The sequence below is a fragment of the Cupressus sempervirens genome, chromosome 1, assembly GCF_028749045.1.
Source record: "Cupressus sempervirens isolate cs-2001-9-10 chromosome 1, ASM2874904v1, whole genome shotgun sequence".
Taxonomy (NCBI): Eukaryota; Viridiplantae; Streptophyta; class Pinopsida; order Cupressales; family Cupressaceae; genus Cupressus; species Cupressus sempervirens.
This window is the reverse complement of record NC_143118.1, coordinates 749,244,533-749,262,238: the sequence shown is the minus strand read 5'-3', so window position 1 is coordinate 749,262,238 and position 17,706 is coordinate 749,244,533. Positions and strand designations below refer to the sequence as shown.

At 37.6% G+C, this 17,706-nt stretch overlaps 1 protein-coding gene across 2 annotated transcripts in view; it reads right to left on the bottom strand.

Annotated features, from left to right (window-relative positions):
* Positions 1-1,259: 1,259 nt before the first annotated feature.
* LOC149580067 (uncharacterized) overlaps positions 1,260-17,706 on the bottom strand; it is a 263,193-nt gene continuing 246,746 nt past the window's right edge. For both annotated transcript variants that reach the window (XM_089788903.1, XM_089788910.1), the window contains one exon: positions 1,260-1,810. The gene's annotated coding sequence lies outside the window, so the exon portion shown is untranslated. The remainder of the gene's footprint in view (positions 1,811-17,706) is intronic.

Genomic DNA, 17,706 nt, shown 5'->3' with positions numbered 1-17,706 from the left:
GCATTTCAACGAGGAAAATATACAGAAGTAATACCTCAAAAGAATCATACTTGGGGATCTACAAACATCATAGTGTCACATAAAAAGAGACGAAAGCTTTTAAAAAGATAAACATAAAATAGTACTAATATTATCAAAATTAAGATACTTAAAAAAGTGAAGATATTTCTTCAAACTGGGGAACTTAGACCATTTTGCATTTTAAATTTGGACTATATTATCTAATACAAAATAGAAACCTTCTAAATTGATTGAAATTTTCTAAACATCATGGATTTTGCCAAAAATTTCAGCATTTGATCTTCATGATCTGCATAGTTTGTAGTCGAAAAGAACAAAAAAATTGAAAAAAAATCATCAGTGAATCTGAAAAAAAAGAGTTTGACTTTAATTGTCTTTAGTGCATTTTGTCCCATTTCGGATTTTGCTTTTATTTCCACATGCATGCAATTACACATGATAGGTTTCTAAGGTATTTCAACAAGGAAAATATACAGAAGTAATACCTCAAAAGAATCATACTTGGGGATCTACAAACATCATAGTGTCATATAAAAAGAAACGAGAGCTTTAAAAAAGATAAACATAAAATAGTACTAATATTATCAAAATTAAGATACTTAAAAACTTGAAGATATTTCTTCAAACTGGGGAACTTAGACCATAGCGCATTTTAAATTTGGACTATATTATCTAATAGAAAATAGAAACCTTCTAAATTGATTGAAATTTTCTAAACATCATGGATTTTTTCAAAAATTTCAGCATTTGATCTTCATGATCTGCATAGTTTGTAGTCGAAAAGAACAAAAAATTTGGAAAAAAATCACCAATGAATCTGAAAAAAAAGAGTTTGACTTTAATTGTCTTTAGTGCATTTTGTCCCATTTCAGATTTTGCTTTTATTTCCACATGCATGCAATTACACACGATAGGTTTCTAAGGCATTTCAACGAGAAAAATATACAGAAGTAATACCTCAAAAGAATCATACTTGGGGATCTACAAACATCACAGTGTCATATAAAAAGAGACAAAAGCTTTAAAAAAGATAAACATAAAGTAGTACTAATATATCAAAATTAAGATACTTAAAAAAGTGAAGATATTTCTTCAATCTGAGGAACTTAGACCATAGCGCATTTTAAATTTGGACTATATTATCTAATACAAAATAGAAACCTTCTAAATTGATTGAAATTTTCAAATGGACGCGACTATCCTCCCTACAAACCGTTCAATTACCAATTTTCAAAAAATTGAAAACATCATGAATTTTTTTTTAAAAATCAGCATTTGATCTTCATGATCTACATAATTTGTAGTTAAAAACAACAAAATTTTTTTTTAAAAAATCACCAGTGAATTTTTAAAAAAAAAATTGACTTTATTTTGTGTTTAGTACATTTTGTCCCATTTTGAATTTTGCTTTTATTTCCACATGCATGCAATACACATGATAGATTTCTGAGGCATTTCAACAAAGGAAAATATACAGAAGTAATACCTCAAAAGAATCATACTTCGGGGGTCTACAAACATCATAGTGTTTATTTCACTGTTACAGCTGGAAGCTATTTACAAGAGAGCAGTACTATGCTGAGGTCAACGAGTCAGTCTACTCAGACCTTTGTTTCCCAAAACAGAGTACACATCTCGTATAAAGAATATGTCGTGTTTTCCATGATGTTAAGACGGACGTCATTGGCGATGTCTTTCTGGAAGTGGTACAATATGGTAAAATGGAACAAGTCTTTTCGGCAGCCCATCGACTCCATCTTCTTCGTCATCGTCAAATTCAAGCAGATAGCTTTCCAAGAAAAACAATTCATGTCAAAGAAGGCATGATTATCCAGGCTGAATAAGCGAAGCTACAAGAATGGATATGATTATGACATTAAAACTGCTAATATGCTATATAGTTCTCTAAGGAAAAACATTGACAATTAAAGAATCTTTGGCAGCTTTTGCTATTATTGAGGCAGTCTTTGTATTATATATTTCCCTCTCTAGATTGGGCTAAATTACATGCAGGCAAAAGTTAACAAGCGATTATGTCAAAAGTCCCACTGAAAGCCGTTACAATGGAGAAATATGGAAAACAATTTTTAAGCATGATTTCTTAGAGAATAAAATCGGCAAATTTCCCATCTTCTCAAGTCACATAAGCATACAATGACAGCATGCCATCTTAAGTAAATACCATAAGCTTTATAACTATAACAACAGCTAGCTTCAAAATCAAAACTACAAATCAAACTAAAAGTTCTATACAAACCAGAATTTATGGTCGACTCGAATAGACAGGTTCCCTTAAGAGCGCGTTTCTTGTTTCATTTCTATTTTAAACTAAAATGGATATTTATAATGCAAGTTATCTCTGGGCATTATTGTTGAAAATATGGTCCCCGACCTCATTTATTTTTGTGTTTGCTTAATGTAATCTTCCCTTTTTCAACTCGTATGCTTTATTCCAATTTGAATTTTTTTAATCTTCAAGGTACAGACAAATAGAACTGTTACCATCTGTCCATTTTGGTCAATAAAAATTAGATCTTATCCAGGAAATGTCTCTAAAAAAAACAGTTGTTCAAGGTCATTTTAATTAGCCTAATTCGAGCCAGAATTAGGCAGGTAAGGTCCCTAATTGCATTTATGCACGCCAAAAGATTAATTCCAACAACTACAATTTGTCTACTCTGAGTTTTATCTTCTTTTGTACATAGAAAAAATTATTGTTATAGATTATTGGCTATACACTAGAGTTGAAAAAGGTACAGCTCTATTCACAGATAAGATATTACCATTAAATCCTAGGACTGAAGAAATGGAAAAGTATTGCAAAACGATATTCATATCATGAAACCAAGATATTTCTCTATATTGCTTGAATCATATACATATTTGTCGTGAAGCTAGCCATGATTGTCTAAATGTTGCTATGGGTAGCAACAAGCTAAAACTATGGACAGAAAATGAGAGGATTGAACTCTTTATCTTTTAAATATAAATTGCAACTGCATAGCTATTGGACTAGCACCCTTGTATAACTCAAGAACTATGAGCATGCATCCAGCATTCATTCACCATCTCTATGTGGGAAATTATGGCCCAAAGGAAAATGCCATATAGCCCACCAAACCTCCTACAAAGCCCACTGTGCAAATTAAATGTTATTTATTCATAGTACTATATCCTGGAAATCCATGGGAAGATAATGCCTTGCACATTATTCCACCCCTTAGTATATGAGTACAGCCTGAGTTGACCTAACAGTAAAGGCCTGTGCACTATAAAGTGGAGATATATGATCAATTCCAGCAGTGTGCTGGGTCACTATGTCTAGTTTAATGAATACCTCCGGAAAATAGAAAATCAATTCCCCTAGAGGATTTCACAAAGGGCAACTCATATACCAAAATGGTGTCTTTCTTGATGGTGGCTCGAAAAACTCACTGTATCTTTACCTATAAAACTGAGTATAAGACAGTACAACCATTTATATTTTGGATTTCCTATTAAATATGGCTCAACCATCCACCATCTCTCAACCATCCAGGTGGCAAGAGATGCTGATAAGGAAAAAAAAACATATGAAACTATGATATCGTAATAAGCTAATCAGGATTAACATATTGAATGCACAACAAACATCAAAGCCATCTGTGACACTAGAATATCGAGTCATTATTATGAGAATTTTCAAAATGATGTTATACGTAGTATGTACCAGCCCAAGTATTTTGTAATCCCCCAGAAATTTCAAAATGGCATTATATCTATCAGTCCAAATAATGCATGATCCTCCATGCTCTGAAATGTATGCAGTATTCTCACATTGTTCAAAATAATGAATAGTAGAAAAATTATCTATCTACAAGGATGATAATGAATCAAATGGATTCATGATTGCCTCCAAAAGGTCTAATTAGTTCCTTGTTGAATGTTGATGTCAGCACCCAATTAGAAGAATAACTGTACCCATCTATAGGGCTCCTCATACCACTCATGGAAATGAAAACTATCCCAACCTTCCTCATGGAAGGTAAACACATACTGAGAGGCCAATGACAGCCAAGGAGCTAGTGAAGCAGGTGGTGTTCACAGGATGATTAACGCTAGAAGATTGGAACAAACCATATAATATAAGCAGTCAGGATCACAGTGCATGGTTGACCTGGAATTACAGGATAAATCCTTATATCACCAAGCAAACAAAACAAAACCTTCTGAACAATTGGCAATTAACTCTCACTGTCGAGGAAAACAGACTCATTAGAAGAAATTTCAAAGCTCTAGCTTATCATACATTGTGAAAGAACATTTTAAGGTACTGGAACTCCTCCTAAAGTAACCACTCCTTTACATCCTCGAAAATGTTCCAAGGCCAAAGACGATAGAGAAGTGGTGCATAGGTAGGCTCTCCAACTTCAGCACTTGATTCAAAAGGACAATGACTTCATTGGATCAAAGTCAAACTTCTCTAGCGTAGCAAAGCCTAGGTACCCACTTTTATCCCCCGATGACCTTATGTTTAGACTTACACCATTTTTTTGCAAATTGCCAAAAAGTTATGGTTTTCTTCATCTTGATTATAATTTGCTCACAGACAGCCAGGGACATTTTCAGAAAACAAAGTCAGGTAGGAATCATGACTAATGACATTCTTGTGGATAGTCAAATACTGAGGAAACTGTACCCCAGAATGCATGTGAGTTTGGACAGGTTCATCCTCAACACTGTCAGCATCAGGGATTTCACAGTTTCATTATGTAGAGGCTGCTACAATGAACAATTTTATGAGGGAGGGAAATCAGTCTCAATGCTGTTTCATTTTCCTAACAGCCATTTAACTGGAATGAAAAACCATCTGGTCTTCTGATATTACTATAGCAATCCCAAGGAATTGCCTGTAACGACCCGTACCAGTACTGTAATAAACCCAACCAGCACTATACTGTCCTGAATCCAATTTTTCCATTTTCCCTTTAAATGTACATCTCAGAGTATGAACCCATTTAACAAATAACCAGCAATATGAATAACAGATGATATTCCGGATAGATATTTACTCAAACTTAATCTTAAATAACACACTTAGAAATACATCCACATGAAGATGAAAATACAAATAGCAAATAAACCCGAACTCTCTCCAATAAATCTGTCTTTTCAAAATGATGTTAAAGACTAGAGCATATGAAAATGCAGTACAAATCAAAAGCACCAAACCAACAACCTTTCAACAAATCCCGAAGCGTGTTATTGTCTTATACATCAGTAGTATAATAACCAACAACTTCCAAATAACTTCTAAAACGTTATTGTATTATACAACAACAGTACAATAACCATCCAACCACAATCCAATCTTAAACACAGATTTTACAGTCAGATTGGAAAACAAGAGAAGAACTTGTAATATCAACGCGACACCTATGATGATATCTCCATGGACAACGGGTTTGCATCCATTGCTTGCTTGCACCAGGGGCTACGTCCTCACACGGGCTAAAAGCTGAAGCTTTCTGAATGACTCTCACAAGAGAGAACTAAAAATCAGAATAATAAATCAAGCATGCCCAACAATGAGCCTCTTCCCCTTTTAATACACAAACCAAGACTCTTTAGCTCCTTTCTAGTTTTCGTCTTATTCTCTTGTGGCTCTTCAACTTCCCTAAGGCATTTCGTTTTGTTCCTCCTTGCCCCTTTGTCATTTATATAACATTAAATCAACCTTTTTGATATTTTGAGCCTATGTCTTAATTTAATATTGCATAAAATAAGACTTCAATATTTCTAATGTTCCAAAAAAGGAACATTACAAATCACCCCTCCTTAAAATTGCTTGTCCTCAAGCAATTAGTACTAGGATCCCATACGAGTTTGCAGGCAGCCTTGTAATCTAAACTGAAAATAATTTTGGCCATACTGCGAATCCAAATGTTTCTCTGCAATTTATCTCTCAACTAGATCCTTGGATCCCATATAATTCTCTGAAAAAACTCAACACTTGCACCTATAAATTGATCAACACTAACCAACACCATGACCACAATAAAATTCTCGGCCAACCATCGATACAATTTTCCAACACCTAGATCCCTAACTCTATTACGCTACCTTGCTGCTATGATGAGATAGAAATATATCCAAGATCCACGTATAATCCAATAGAATGTGAAGACCTAACCTAAGTAAATGATGTAAGAAATGAACTGCTCAAAAGCTGAAATCACCATCCCATGGACATCAAAGTTCATATCATCGTCATAAACTGGGAGAATTCCCAAATGCATGGGTGCAATGAGAATGAAAGACACTAAGATTCTACCCACAAACCTTAAATAAATACTCCACCGAGAACTATTTAGAGGCTGATGAAGAACATTCACCCAACTCCTGAATGGGATAAAATCAAAAAATATGTTGGGATTAATCAAAAGATAAACAACAGAAGTTGATTCATCATTCGCCTGCTGAGATCCGGGTTCACTACTAGACTCTGAGCCAGAATCCCAAAGTCTAAAATCAAACTCTTCCTCTTCATGGCAAACAAGAGATGATCCCTCATTTAACACAAAAAGAGGATTGTTAGACGTCCAATCAGCAACAACTTCAAACAAAGGGTTGTCAACAAGCTGAAACTGTTCTGAAGTTTTGCTACATAACCATTTGGGGCAATTATCAAAATCATATCTGCTGAATGCTCTCAAGTTTGTCAATGACTTATTAGAACTCTTGCCTCGTTCTATTCTCATGTTCCCGAGAGTGATTCATGGTTCTAATTTGATTTTCTACCTCCTGAAGAGAAAATCAGGCATCATCTAATGCCCCATGAGTATCCTTAAGCTCCCATTTGAGCTCCATACCCTCATTCCTTTCTTTATCCAATTGATCAACATGAATTTTAGCAACCTTAAGAATATAATCCCTATCAGAAAGCAAATACAAATATTCTAATTTCATGGATTCAATAGTTGTTTTGACCACCTGTAGATCCCCAACAGGTCAATCTCATTTCCCTTCCCTTTGTGCCTTCCAATAGATATCCTCAACCAACTTGTTAATGTTGTCATAACGTACTAGAGAAGCCACAATTCTATCTTCATTAACCTTCAATTGACTCCTTAAGGTATGCATTTGATGATTCTCTTTTCGAAGTGGTTCATCATTTTGTAGGGTCATCTCGGTATGTTCTTCTAATTTTATGTCATGGGCATCAGAATTAAAAGATTCATCATACTAAGATTCCAAGCTGCAATAATCTCGAGTGCAACTGCCCTCATCCGCCTATTTGTCAACACTAACCTCCACATCACCAACATAAAAACTTGTACCATGGGTAACATCTTCCACGTGGTTGCTGGAAAGCTGTAAATCAATAGGAGTTGGCTGCTCTTCTTCTTCAAGAACCTCTATTCAATGCTCGTGATCTGTTGGAAATTCCTCATACACATTTTTGCATTGGCCCCTTGCAAGAAGATCCTAAACCAAATCCAGATACTTTCTTTTTGCCAATACAGTCTTATTTTGCTAGTCTAGATGAAACTCCATGTAATCATTGAATGATAAATCATTCTTAATTCAGAGGGGAAATCTTTGATACTCCTTGTAAATGTTCAGTATTTCATTGCTTATATTTGTTGATTGGAATACCCACAGTTCAATATTTTCAACACTTTCCTCAAGATTACTCAGCGAGACAGAGGAGTGGATTCCATGGTTTATAGAACCAGACTTAATTTGGGTGGATGCCAACTTCTGTTGTTGTAAGACCTTTTTTCTTGTCTTGTAAATGAGATCATCAGCATCTTTGCTAGCCTAGAGAGGATCTTCTATTTGTTTTTGCCCCAAAGGAATTTGCTTGTATGACTGCGAACCATCATCTAGCCTTGAGGTCCTTCCCACCCAGGCTGAAAATTGTGTTGCTTCCTTTACAACAAAATTCCCTGATGCAGCTAATTGCTTGGATTGTGAACAAGAAATCAGCTCATGAAGTTTGCTAGACTTCCCTAGTGACTTATCTCTCATGGAATGAGCATTCAAGCACACTGTTGCCTTTGTATCTAGCATACTTGATTCATCCTTTACTTCATATTGCACTTTCATTAATCTACTGGCAGAAGCAAAAACAATACTACCATTCAATGACGTGCAAGTAACTGTGTGACTTGGAAGAGTATCAACTTGAAGATAATTTTCATTTTCAATTGTCTCCTTGGAAATTGATGGTGCTCCCATTGCAATGTCTTTATGTGTATCCAATATAGGAGCCCTATTGGATTGAGTATGATAAATCCTTTCACCTTTACTTCTTTGATGTTCCTTAGATAGACAAGTAGCAAAATTACTTTTTTGTGAACCTTGAGTGTTAAAAATCAACTCAACTCCAAGGTTCTCTATTATAAGATCCATATCTTCTGAAATTGTCTAATTCTCAACGTCAGATCTGCAATAGAAGTAGTAATGGCAAGCTTCTAACTCTTCCTTTGAAGGTTGCGGATTTCCTCGCCCATGAACCCAGCTATCCGCTCAATCCTTGTAATATCCTCCCCTGATTTGAACTTTGACTTGTAGAAATTTAACTTAAGGAATATTGTCAAACACTTTGTATGCAAACTCATAAAGCTGATTTCCTCAATAAATTGCTTTCCAATGAGTAGATTTACGAACAACTATGAAGTGACATTAAATGCATAATACACATCATAACATTTTCACAAACACTTGGCACACATTCAACAATATATGAAAAATCTGGAAACTCTTTCAATCTGCTGATAAAGGATGATTTTTAAATGTAGATGTGCACTTACAGCTGCCTTAAAGGCTGCAACAACTATTCAGACTTGTATTCAACAATTATTATGCAAAGTATCAAAATTTGACAGAAGAAACTTGGAATTAGTTGCCGTAGTATTTTGCAGATGTAGTCGGCAGCCTTCCAAACTTCTAATCAGCCGGAAAAACAAGTAAACTTGATACCAACACTGTTCACACCGTACTGTAGCAAAATACTGTTCATGCCGACTGTAGCAAAATACTGTTCATGCGGCACTATAGCAATAACTAACTTCAGATCTGCACCTCAAGCCCTTGTAAATTTCTTTATGCGAACGCCCCAAATTAAACCTAGTGTGTTTCCTGAAGTGAAAACACCATTGATCCTCCTGACTGTGTCTTCCAACAGCGAAGAGAATGCTAGCAAAGAGGGATTCCGTCCTCCAAGCCCGATAATCAAATATCCAGCAACGTAACATTAATCTTCATCCAAGCATACAAAAAAAAAGCTCTTCCATTTCTTTTATAGTGTTCTCACAAGAGCTCAATCCTTCGTTTTCTCAATGTGGGATAAAACATAACTCCCTTTATGTACCTTATGTCTCCAATGTGTTATAAAAATAAAGGGAACTCTTTTAATTTAAATATTTCCCACAAACTATAGTCTATGCATTAATAAAGTTAAATATTTAAATTTAACTTTATAAAATGGCTTTATCAATGCATAACAAATCTTATCAATGACAAATAAGTTTTCCTGTCGATTTTAAACAATTACTATCGACATGCCATTGTGACTGAATGTCCGGCCATGTCCAAGATGACTTACTATAAATAGTAAGTATGCCCAAAGTTGCCTCAGAACCCCTCAGAAAGACCTACAACTGAAACTGTCTAGGCCAAATGGCCTCTAAGCCCCTTTAATGTCCTAGTTAGCCTACGGGACTGTGGGGAAATAGGCTAATGACAACATCATGCTATGAATGCTAGAAAGGGGACATTACAGTCCGCCCTTCCCAAAATTGCTTGTCCTCAAGCAATTTCAGCTCTGAATGCTGCAATATCTGCTCATTTTCCCAAGTAGCATCCTCGACAAGTAGGTTCCTCCACTTCACTAGATACTCCCTGATAGTCCTCCTGCGAAGCACCCTCTCCCTGGAGTCAAGTATGGCCTCACGAACCAAGATAAGCTTTCCCTCATTATCAAGAGGTGGCAATACTACTGAAGGCACCACATTGTGACCCAATGCCTTTTTAAGGCGTGACACATGGAACACATTATGCACTTTACTGTCTGCAGGCAACTCCAACTCATAAGCTACTTCGCCCACTCTCCTGATTACTTTGAACGGTCCATAGTAGCGTGGTTTCAATTTCTCTGCTCCACTCTTCTTGAGAGAGGACTGTCTATACGGCTGTAACATGAGGTACACCATATCTCCCACCTCAAAAGACCTCTCAACCCTATGCTGATCAGCATATTGCTTCTACTGATTTTGTGCTTTTTGCAAATTTTCCTTCAAGGATCGCATAATGTCCTGACACTCCTGCAAAGTATCCTTGGCCTTAGGCACCCTGCTGTCCCCAAATAAAAAATCCAAAAAATTAGGAGCATCATACCCGTACAGTGCCATAAAAGGGGACATTTGAATTGACATATGGAAAGAGGTATTATAGCAGTACTCCCCTAAATGTAGCCACTTCACCCAAGCCTTCTGCTCTCCTGCAATGTAGTTTCGAAGGTACCCCTCAACCCATTTGTTCACTATCTCTGTCTGCCCATCAGTTTGGGGGTGGTAGCTGGTACTCGGAGTGAGCTCTATTCCACATAACCTGAACAACTCCTGCCAAAAGTGGCTCATAAATCTGCTGTCTCTGTCACTGACTATGCTCCGTGGTATCCCATGTAGTCTGAATACCTCTCGAAAAAATAGTTTTGTTGTTTGTGCTGCTGAATATGTAGACGAAATTGCAAAGAAATGTGCAAATTTCATCAATCTGTCTACCACAACAAAGATACAATCCCGACCCTGTGCCTTGGGGAGGCCTGTTATAAAATCCATGGAAATACTATCCCACTTCTTCTCTGGTATGGGTAGGGGTTGTAGTAAACCACCCGGAAAAGAATGTTCCTGTTTGTTCTGCTGACACACAGGGCATTCCCTAACAAGCTGAAGCACCTCTGATTTGAGTCCTTTCCAAGTGAAGCGCTCTCTCACCTGCCGATATGTCTTAAAGAATCCAGGATGTCCTGCCATTGGTGAATCATGAAATGCCCTCAAAATCTTCTGCTTCATAGCAGACCCGAGTACTAAATAAATCCTTTCCTTGTAGATGATCAGATCATTTACGGCAGTGTATCGACTATCTTGAATAGCTCCCTCAATAATGCTAGATGCCCAACTATCCTTAGCATATTCTGCGAAGATCATCTCTCTCCAATCATCCATGACTATCCCAACAGCAAGCAAATGAGGCCTTCTAGATAAAGCATCTGCAACAATATTTTTCTTCCCTTTGAGATAGGCTATGTCGAAATCATAGGCCTGTAATTTACTCACCCATTTCTGTTGCCTATCATTAAGGTCCTTTTGTCCAAGGAAATGTTTCAAGCTATTATGATCTGTTTTTACTGTGAACCGGCTTCCCACTAAGTACTGCCTGAACTTAGCTAGCGCGTGCATGATTGCTAGCATCTCTTTGCCGTAGATGCTGTAGGTTCTCTCCACACCTCGTAATTTTCTACTCTCATATGCGATGGGATGTTTGTCTTGCATGAGAACAGCTCCTATGCCCTCTCCCGAGGCATCACACTGCAGCTCAAAGGGCCTGGTGAAATCTGGAATGGCTAAAACAGGACATGTACTCATCAGCTCCTTAAACCTGTCAAAACAATCCTGAGCCCTCTCTGATCACTTGAAACTATCTTTCCGTGTCAAATCTGTAAGTGGTGCTGCTATCTGTGAAAATCCCTTCACAAATCTGCGGTAGAACCCACAAAGCCCGAGAAATCCCTTGAGTTGTGAAGTGTTCCTCGGTGGTGGCCAATCCAGAATGGCCCTGATCTTGTCTGGGTCAATCCGAACACTTCCTGCATTAATAATATGCCCTAGATAGAGCAACTCTGTCATCCCAAACTCACATTTACTCATCTTGGCATATAATGACTCCCTCTCTAGAATATTGAGCACTGTATCAATATGCTTCAAATGTTCCTCCCAAGTACGGCTGTATATTAGTATATCATCAAAAAATATCAACACAAACTTCCTCAACTGATCTCTGAACACTCTATTCATACAGGACTAGAAAGTGGCAGGGGCATTTGTCAACCCAAAGGGCATGACTAAGAACTCAAAATGTCCATAGTGGCATCTAAAAGCTGTCTTCTCCACATCCACCTCTCTAACCCGTATCTGATGGTAGCCGGATCTCAAATCAATCTTGGAGAAGTAGCATGCACCATGCAATTCATCAATAAGCTCATCGATGCGCAGGATAGGGTATCGGTTCTTGATTGTCTTCTTGTTTAGCTCCCTATAATCAATGCACATCCTCATTCTACCATCCTTCTTCTTCACCAATACTACTGAAGAAGCGAAAGGACTTTTGCTTGGCCGTATGTGCCCCATGTCAATCAACTCCTTAGTTGCCTTTTCTATTTCATCCTTACATCTCTTCGGATGGCGGTAAGGTGTGATGATAACTGGCTTAGCCCCTTCCTCTAATTCAATAACATGCTCGATTCCCCTATCCGGGGGTCTCCCTGGAGGTATCTCACCAAACACCTTAGTATGTTTGGTTATTATTTTTTGTACATCAGGTAGATACTCTTGTTTATGCTGCTCTGTCATCTCAGGCATTACTCTAAACTCTGCTGCCCACTGCACCTGATCATGTCTAAAGAAACTCTGCATCCGCTTGAGTGACATCACTCGAAGTCTCTCATCTGACAAACCTCTGAGCACTATCTTCTTACCATTTGCCTCAAACCTCATTTCCATTTTCTCAAGGTTAAATGTAAACTCTACCAAAGACTTCATCCAGTTCATCCCAAGCACCATATCCTGATCACCAATGTTGACCACAAAGAAATCTCCTGTCATGTCATAATCTCCCAAACGAAGCTGCAAGTTGGAGATTTTCTTGGTACATTCAATTTTGAAGCCATCGGCAACCATCACCTTAAATCCCCTATGCTCCTCTGTATGTAGCCCTCTGCGTGTCACAAACTTCCCATCAATGAAGTTATGTGTCGCCTCTGTATCAATGAGTACCACAACTCTCTGTCCATCCAAGGTTCCCCTAACTCTGAAAGTGACGGCCTCCTGTATACTTGACAACTGAGCTATTGTGCTATCACCGTGTGCTTCCTCCTGTGAAGAACTATCATCATCTCCATCTGATTTTGATGACTGCTCTGAATCTCAGTCTACTGACTCTTCGGCTGAAAAGTACTCCATCTGCTTAGCTTTTGCTTTCAATGGACACTTATGTGACAAATCCCAAGGCTCCCTGCAATGAAAACAAAGCTTCTTCTTCCTGAGATCATTAAGTGTCTCATTGTCCAATCTCTTACTTTCCTCCTTAGCTGGCTGAACCTCTTTATGAAAAGGTTTCCTGTCTTATCTTTCCTTGAAGGGAAACTCTTTGACTGGAATTTATTTTTTGAAGATGAAGAGGAATCCATGTCACGAGCTTTCTTAATGGCTTCCTGCAAAGTGGGAGGGTTGAGAGCTTTAATCCACCCTCTCAACGGATCAGCTAACCCATCCATAAATAGAACTAGTATCCTCCGTTCAGATACATCTGTTACTAACACTGCAAGTTTCTAAAACTCTGAAATGTATGTTTCCAATGATACCCACTGTTTAAGCTGAGCTAACTCCTTGAAATGGAGTTCTGGATCCTTCCTATCAAAACGTTCAATCAGCCTCTCTGTAAACTCCACATATGAGGTAATGTGTGCATGTCCCATAGTGACCATACCATGATGCCACCACTCGTGTGCTAACTCATCCAGATGAATTGCTGCGTACTTAATAGCTTCTTCCTCGGGCATAGGGTTCAATTGAAAGTATGTGTCAAGCTTTTGAACCCAAGCTCTTGCTGTAGACTTTCCTGAGCCATCATAATATGGTAACTCAAGTCTCCCTACTTTCTTCCGTAGCTCATAGCTCTGGTTCCTGTCATGTCCACGTGGCATATGTTTCATCCGCACATCCATATACTTCCTAAAGGTAATTGCAGTAGTAAAATCTAGCCCTCCGGCTTCCCAATCTCTCCTCAACTGGTCCTGTATATCAGTAATCTGGGGCTCTGGTACGAGCTGCTCTGGAGCTCTAGGAGGAAATGTAGGAATCATGGGCCTTGAACTCATTGTCCTAGCTCGCTGGGGTGCATGACCGAAATTGTTCCCAACTTGTTCATCTCCATTATGTATCCCATCCCGACCATTTCCATTCTGATTGTTACCATTTTGATTATTTCCTCCACCCATGTTAGCATTCAACCCCATTTGACGAGCCATCATCTGCATCATAAGATCCAATCTCTGATTCTGTTCCCGTGCCCTTTGTTCTGCTACTCGCTGACCCTGTACCAAGGTCTCTAATAACTGTAAGAATCTTTCCTCTTCAGGCTCTGGACCGGCATTCCCACCTCCACCTAATCTTGTATTCCTGTCATCTCGGTCACCCATATTGCTGTCTTGATCAAAGAATACCTCCGCTGTGTCTATATGACTGGATTCTATACCCCCCTGTACGGATGAACTAGAGTGTTTGCTTTGCAGGTCTGAACTCCTATTTTGTCTTGTTCTGGTATTGCGGAAATTATAAGGCCCCTGTCGCATGCTCAAACATAAATGCTCTGATTTTAGTGTTTTGACATTTCATCAAACACTTTCCCCTCTATTCACCAGTTCCAAATTTCCTATAAGACCTCCATAGGATGGCAGGACTTATAGCTCTGATACCACTATAATATCCTCCCCTGATTTGAACTTTGACTTGTAGAAATTTAACTTAAGGAATATTGTCAAACACTTTGTATGCAAACTCATAAAGCTGATTTCCTCAATAAATTGCTTTCCAATGAGTAGATTTACGAACAACTATGAAGTGACATTAAATGCATAATACACATCATAACATTTTCACAAACACTTGGCACACATTCAACAATATATGAAAAATCTGGAAACTCTTTCAATCTGCTGATAAAGGGTGATTTTTAAATGTAGATGTGCACTTACAGCTGCCTTAAAGGCTGCAACAACTATTCAGACTTGTATTCAACAATTATTATGCAAAGTATCAAAATTTGACAGAAGAAACCTGGAATTAGTTGCCGTAGTATTTTACAGATGTAGTCGGCAGCCTTCCAAACTTCTAATCAGCCGGAAAACAAGTAAACTTGATACCAACACTGTTCACGCTGTACTGTAGCAAAATACTGTTCATGCCGACTGTAGCAAAAGACTGTTCATGCGGCACTATAGCAATAACTAGCTTGAGATCTGCACCTCAAGCCATTGTAAATTTCTTTATGCGAACGCCCCAAATGAAACCCAGTGTGTTTCCTGAAGTGAAAACACCATTGATCCTCCTGACTGTGTCTTCCAACAGCGAAGAGAATGCTAGCAAAGAGGGATTCCATCCTCCAAGCCCGATAATCAGATATCCAGCAATGTAACATTAATCTTCATCCAAGCATACAAAAAAAAAGCTCTTCCATTTCTTTTATAGTGTTCTCACAAGAGCTCAATCCTTCATTTTCTCAATGTGGGATAAAACATAACTCCCTTTATGTACCTTATGTCTCCAATGTGTTATAAAAATAAAGGGAACTCTTTTAATTTAAATATTTCCCACAAACTATAGTCTATGCATTAATAAAGTTAAATATTTAAATTTAACTTTATAAAATGGCTTTATCAATGCATAACAAATCTTATCAATGACAAATAAGTTTTCCTGCCGATTTTAAACAATTACCATCGACATACCACTGTGACTGAATGTCCGGCCATGTCCAAGATGACTTACTATAAATAGTAAGTATGCCCAAAGTTGCCTCAGAACCCCTCAGAAAGACCTGCAACTGAAACTGTCAAGGCCAAATGGCCTCTAAGCCCCTTTAATGTCCTAGTTAGCCTACGGGACTGTGGGGAAATAGGCTAACGACAACATCATGCTATGAATGCTAGAAAGGGGACATTACAATCCTGGGTATATTATGCTCCAATATGAACTACAAATGAGTTCAATACAATACTAATCCAACCTTAATCTGCAATGATTTACTACCTGCCACCAGACACAATTTGTGTATATCAAACTTAGGAGCTAGGTCGAATATTTCCATACACTCAGAATGAGGCCAATGCTATAATCTTCAAAATCTTGACTACTAATAATCTTCTGATTAGATAGTAGTTGAAACAACTCGCTTCCTCCTAACAAGGTGAGCCAACTTCTCATGAATGCATCAAACTCCACATGGCATAGACCTAGAGAAATAAACATTTGCTATTCCGTCAACACATGTTTGTATGCCCTTTGATGATGATGTGTCATATCGTACTTCAAAACCTGATATTCTTAGCTAAAGTCTATCGACAAGCGTCTCTATCTGTTAATTTCCACTCCACTTGGCTTCTGCGTAGATTGAGGTAATTGCAAGTATTTGTCAGGCGTCAGTTCAATAATATTTGACAACCCGTTTAAAACTTTTCCATTTATTCATCATTCTGCCCAATGACAATTGGTCATAAAAGTTATTTAATAATTCGTAACAGTAGTTCCCGATATGTCCAAAATATTTTAACTCCTGGCAGACGTTACTTTGCTTCTCATAACTTCTTTCCACATTTGGTGTTGGAAACTGTTTCTCAAATTTGTGGCTCTAAGGACGTTCGAAGTACATGGAAAACTCGATGCAAATATATCTCAAACACCATAAAATTCTTGGTGATTTCACTGTCGATGGGAAGTACTTCTTAACTATCACCCTGGGCATCTCACGCGATTCCAACTGGAATGGAGTCTCGAATGTACTGATAATTCATTTGAACTTCCCAAAGTTGAGCCTGTTCTTTCATTGCTTTGGCCTTTCTAGTCTGCATAGAAAGTCGCATTGAACGAGGGATGCAAAGAGTGGAGGCTTTTGCCTTTCTTGTTCTTTCTTCTTTTTACGCGCCATCCTTATTTCTTGCCGTCGGTCATCTTCATCATTAAATACGATGCATTCCTTTTTGCATTGCCTTCAAAGAATCTCCAACTTCGGTATTCATCTAAGACGTTACCATGAAGAAGCTAACGTGCATCCTGTTCCCTATCGCCGCTACACACTCGAATATTACCTAAACTAAAAGATGAAATACATTGATGGAAAGAGTGGTTACTTATGTTGGAATTGAACCTTCTATTGCCATAAGGTTACTGGAACCACCCAGTGCTGTCCAAACATCTTTGTTATGTACATATCAGGCTGTATGTATTGCTAGGGTCATTTCGCTAACACATTAGATAAGAATTTGATTGACTTATATAGATCAAATAGGAGAGAAGAATCACCAATTATAATGGTATGGGAACATCCAAAGGTGACCCTGGAGAAGGCTCTAATATTTGTACATGTGGCAGGGCTTTTGTCATGTCCCCATTTTCGGAGGCAGTCTAATTTAATTAATTTAATTAATTAGGTTGTCCAAAATAATGAATATTTTATGACGACTAATTAATTATTTTAATTAAATAAATAAGTGATATTAAGTTAATTATTTATAAAGTTATCAAATAAATAAATATTAAAAGGTAACTTTATATTTAATTAATTTAATAAAGTGACTTGAATTATAAAATATTTTATAAAGTCACTTAATAGATAAAATAAAATAATGTTCTAGAAGCTTCTGGA